Source organism: Hippopotamus amphibius, chromosome 1, assembly GCF_030028045.1.
Source record: "Hippopotamus amphibius kiboko isolate mHipAmp2 chromosome 1, mHipAmp2.hap2, whole genome shotgun sequence".
NCBI classification, from domain to species: Eukaryota; Metazoa; Chordata; class Mammalia; order Artiodactyla; family Hippopotamidae; genus Hippopotamus; species Hippopotamus amphibius.
In genome coordinates, this window is record NC_080186.1 from 170,440,978 (window position 1) to 170,446,672 (window position 5,695).

Consider the following 5,695-nt stretch of genomic DNA (forward strand, 5'->3'; position numbering starts at 1 on the left):
CTCTGCAGGCCTGCGCTCTCCACTCGAGGGCTGAACCAGCACAGGTAAGCACTCCTATTCTTTGGAAGTTCTCCACTCACTTGTCTGGATTTCTGCGTTTTGACACCAAAGAACAATTGTCCTCCAATTGTGCCGGCAGTAGTTTCACATCCCGGTATTCAGCTGCCATCTGGTGGTGAGAGGCTAACGCCAAGATACAGGGAAATTCAAGTGATCCTTCCTATTTCTCCACGGTGGGGGTCATTGTAAAATGTAAAACGTGGGTTTTTTGTTTTATGTTTTTTGTTTTTGTTTTTTAAAGGCATAAGGATGGGGAAAGTGTATGAGCAAATGCTGTTGCCAAATTATGCCTTGGTGTTTTACCTGGCGGGCACCTTCCCTGGAGAGCAGGTGTGTGAGGGATTCATCCCAGTCATGCCTTTGATGCTGATGTGGACCTGAAGGGTTGCAAGAAGTTATGTTCTCCTCAGAGTGGGTTTTACGTTAGCTCCTCTGGAACCAGGCTCCTGAGCGGACTCTACAGGAACTGGGGCATCCTGGGGCTGGCATCTAATTCAGGGATGAGCCAATGCAAGCCTGGAGAAATTAGATCCTCTACTCTGGAACATGACGCTCTGTCAACATTATTTACTAATAAAGAGTCATTAATCCATGAGAATTCTTAATCATGGGATGCAGGGTTTACTTTTTATCCTACAAAGAAGGCTTGTGGATCTAAATTGATAAAATGATGCAACCTCATGGCACTCAGGTTTTCTGGCCTTCTGGGTGCAACTGTGCTTGCACTTACTTAATTCGTGCATTTTCTGTATTCACTCTGGGAGACTGGGGCTGGAAAAGAATGTGATTATATATATGGCTGTGGTGTGGAGGAGAGAACAGTTACACTTCTCTTTTTGTTAACAGCTAAAATATACCAAGCTCCCATTACAGTCATGGGAAAATAAAAACTAGAGTGGAAAGAACAATCAAGCTAGGTTTAGAAGATCTGAGCTCTCACTCCACTTTTTATTCTGAGAAGTCTTTTGATGGCCCTAAGCCTCAGTCTCTGCTCTTACAAAATGCAGATTTTACGGTTATGTTACAGGATTATCATTGGGATGAATGCGATTGTGGAAGTAGGAGGGTTCTGAAGTTATGAAATGTAGAATGCGTGATTATATCTGTTGATTTATATCAGCTTGAATGAAGGCCAGGAGGAAAGATTCAGGTGTGTGGGCAGCAGGAGAGACTGCTGTCCATGGACAATCACTGGGAATCTTTCTGAATAACTAAAAAAAAAAAAAAGGTTCTAAAAGTTGTGGATTTATGTGTTGATGGTAAGCAAAATAAAAACAAATTTACTATGTTTAGAATTCATGAAAGACATTTATGACTATTATATTTTAAAAATGGCAAAACAATGGCAGCAGGAACAGTAAAATTATTCTTTTAACTATAAAGTGTTGCTTCTAAATGTTTTGGCCTTTTAAATAATATAATTTTAGAAAGAAGCATAATTAACCACTATTTGGTTTATACTGACTGATAAAGTTTTGAATCTAGCCTAGCCATTAATTTTTTTTTTATTCAGGTAATTATCTACACAGTGTTTCACCAACCTTGAAGCTAATTCAAATGCGAGAAATTTTAACACATTTCTTAACTGGGAAAAACTAACAGGTTTTAAGGAGCATAAGAAAGAATTCTTACTTTCTTCTGACAGGAACTTCAAAACAGTAGTACAGCATAAGCAAAACTCTAATTCTTGAATCTCATTTCTTCTGGCCAAAGAAACTTAGCCAGTGAATATTTTATACTAACAGAACTCCTTTCCTTCTTTAAAAGATATTTTAAATTTCAAAATCTTCTTTTGAAAGACAGTCTTTGGTATTTGGTTTTGATATATGTATGGATGCATATGGAATATACATACACAACTCTCTATGTACTCTATATATTTTGCATCTTTTCAATAGGTTTAAGGCATTTAAAAAACAGAGCTCTGTGAGATACCATATATTTGAGACAGTGAGGAAGATGAGGCAAAGGATGGACGATGAAATGGAGCCATAAGTGAGGACAGGACAGGAAAAGTGCACAAGGAAGTCCTCATACTTCTTAAGAAGAGAGGGCCCCAACTTGGTCCTGAATTTTTCCAGCAGTCTGCACAGAGGGAAATTTGATCAGGTACATGAGTCACTGTGCCCATAAAATGAGAGCAGAACAACTGCTCTGGCAGAAAGCTGTGTTCAGTCTCTGAAGTTGCTCAGTTTGGTTGAATATTCTCACCTCAAGTTGGGCAAGAGCCTGGACTAAGTGATTATTTGGAAGGAACCAAAAAGTTATCTTTCCTCTAAAAAGCATGGTTTGTCAGACTCTGTGAGTGTGTAAGTAGAAATCCAGAGGGGCTGAGATTTAATAGCCCTAATTACAGTTTTAAAAATTATTTCTCATGGATGATAAAATTCCTTTTTCAATTAGATAAGGGGAGGATTTGAAACTGGTAACAAACAATAGGAATAGGAAAAAGAGGGATTAAAAAATAGACACTCTCAATACAGAGAACTAAAAATGCAGAAATTCAGGCCATACTATATCTGAAAAAAGCTGTAGATTATTTAATATTCCTAACACCTTAAGCAATTTGAGGAGGTTAGGAATGGGGTGATCTCTGAGAACACGTCTGCCTTTAGCTTTAGTGTGTTTCATGTAGTAGAGTCAGGACTTCATGTTGAGGGTCCCAGCACTGCCTTAAAATGTCAGGATGACTCCAGGTCAGTCATCTCTCTTTTCTTGCAAGATGAGAAGGTATCAAAATTGGTCTTTGCAAGACAGAAGACAGGAGCTTTTGGCCATCTGATCACACTGATTGTAACCACAGAGGCAGAATTAGGCCTCCGCCTGCAAAATGTCCCTTTGGTAAAAAGGCTTTTTCATGGGCTAAGTGCACGCACAGTAAATGTCACCACTAGATGGCAGGAGTGCACTCCGGATAAATGCAGTGGCCACACACCCTTCTTCTCTGTCTTCCAACCACAAACTCTCCACTAGGTGACAGCACCATGAATATAATTGGAATAGCCATTAATGGGTTATTAAAAAAAAATTTTTTTTAAATTCTTTTAAATCTGAGAGCAGCAATTTAAAAAAGGATCCACAGTTGGAATTTTTTTTCTCTAGAAAATTACTATTCTGTTTGCTTTTAGACCTCCCACACACTAACCTAATACAGGAAAACAAAACAAAAAGCCCCCCTCCCAATTTTTTCAGGGGAGGGGGTACATGTTCTAAAGAAGCTGGGAAAGATTGCTATTTGAAACTGTTATTATTTAAGATTTTTTAGCTCCCCGTTCTAATTTTAAAAAATTTAAAAGAATTAAAATGGTCACTTCTTTGAAGATAATTATAGTTTTTATTGACCACCTACTATGTGCCAAGGGTTGTATTTAAATGCTTTTAAAGCATTAGTTCATTGAATCTGGATCAGAGCTTTTTAAGAATGCCCAGATTTGAACTTAAGCCTGTTTAGGGCCATCATCTCTGTATTTTCCATCATCTTATTATGATCTTTCTACTTGAGCCATTTTCATAGCCCATAGTGAAGGAGAAATTGGAAGTCCCCTCATGGTACGATTTTTAGTGCAGACATGGATGTATTCTACTTATGACTTTCCTCCTCATGCAGATGCACAACATTAACCTAATGAGGGACAACAATATATTTTGATTCTTCAGTTACACTGAAGGCCGAAAATGAAGACTGGTTTGGGAACAATAGCAAAGTAATGAATTCATCCAAGTTGACAGAGAAACGACTGGATAGTATGGTGGACGAGAGAGGAGGAGGACGAGAGCGAGCAGAGGAATGCTTGACCGAGCAGAAAGGAAGGGTAATGAGATGAGCTGGGAGCGTCACACCTCCCCGCTTACCTCTGCTTCGTGCCTTTAGGGAGCCTCACCTGTACGTGGTCCCGGACAGCCCCATGCCACCCGGTGCAGCACAAACGCTTTCCGCGTGGAGCAGAGATCTAACATGTCTGAATCCCTTAGCGGCAGACATTGGACTCAAGCTTCGAAAACAGAGTCATAGCAAGTGGTTGTCTACAGGGCGTATGCAGTGAGAGGGGGCTTCTTGAGGGCAGGAAGCCCCCAGGACCTTCATTGCTTCTTAATTCAGTGCTAAATGGGACTAGAACCTATTATAGAGAAGAGGAGGAATAAGAAGTCAAGGACAAATATGCTTAAGACAACGTTTGCGTACAATGATTTTACTGTACAGTCATGCTGTACTTTAATGTACTTTATTTCAAGTATCTTTAGAGGAATGAAAACAAAATGATATGGCAACCCCAAAGGGCAAAACCTCACTAATGAGAAGAGGAGAATGTCCTTTTTTATCTGCCTGAGATAGTCTGCAGGTGGGGAGGAGTCTTGAAAGAGGAGGAAGCAGCAGAGATGAGGGACTTAGGGAAGGTGTCCTAGGAGAAAGGGAAGGGTGGTGATTTGCTTCTCCTTCTGTGCCCAGAACCACGTCCCTAGGTTATCTGCATGCAATGCAAGGTGACCTCAGGTGCTGATAAACCATATTAGTGGTAACAACTGCAGTTAACTAGGCAACTGGTTACTAGGAGTCAGGCATTACTCTTATTTATTTAGTCCTTAGGCAAGCCCTACTGGGGAGGTGATATTATTCTTTCTTGGAGAGAATGACTTGCTCAGTGTCCAAAAGTTAGCAAAAGGCACATTTAGGATTCAAGTTCTGTTCTCTTAGCAGCATTCCCTCTGAGTTTTTAGGGCCAGGGCAGGTGATATATCCTGACTGCCACCAAGGGTCACACTAGCCAATTTGGATCAATCAGTAAGCACAATTGGATCTAAATGTGATTAATTATATAACTATGGCATGCTCAAGTTTAGGTCTATGAAAATTGCAACATGAACTGAGGCATTATAAAGGATTACTGGGAAAATAAAAATATGTTTGAATATTCCTAGCCCCTTTCTTTCTGGCTTAAATATGAATAAAGGAAGATAAAACAGCATGAATTCAACCCAACAGGCAACATGACCAGAAGCTTTTATCCTGTATACCTGGCTGTTGGCCAAAAAATGATCTGCTCAACTTTCCTAGTGACAATAGGAGGGTGGTAACAGTGTTTTAAAAACCTGCTGTATAGCACAGGGAGCTCAGCTCAATGCTCTGTGATGACCTAAATAGGTGGGATGGGGTTGGGGGTGGGGAAGGGAGGTCCAAGAGGGAGGGGATATATGTATACATATAGCTGATTCACTTCATTGTACAGCAGAAACTAACACAACATTGTAAAGCAATTATACTCCAATAAAAAATAATAATTCAAAAAATAAAACAAGGTGAATATAGTGTAAGTGTTAGGACAAAGCTGCTGACAATTTTTGGTGCTGTTTTGTTCACTATCAAAGCGTTTAATTTTGTTTGTCTGTATTAACTTTTTAGTGGTTACGATCCCCAGAATTCTTGCTTCCCAAAGGATAAAGCTCAGACTGGGATTCTTACAAAGGTTTCATAGGACAAAGTAGAGAAAGTCAGCATATCTCAAACAAAGTCTGCATTCTACGAGACAATTACATTGAAATGAACCATCAACAATACATTCACACTCTGTGCATATGTTTTTCTGCAAATGTTTATTTGGAAAGATGTTAGAGAATTTTAAAGTCACTGTCTGTGGCA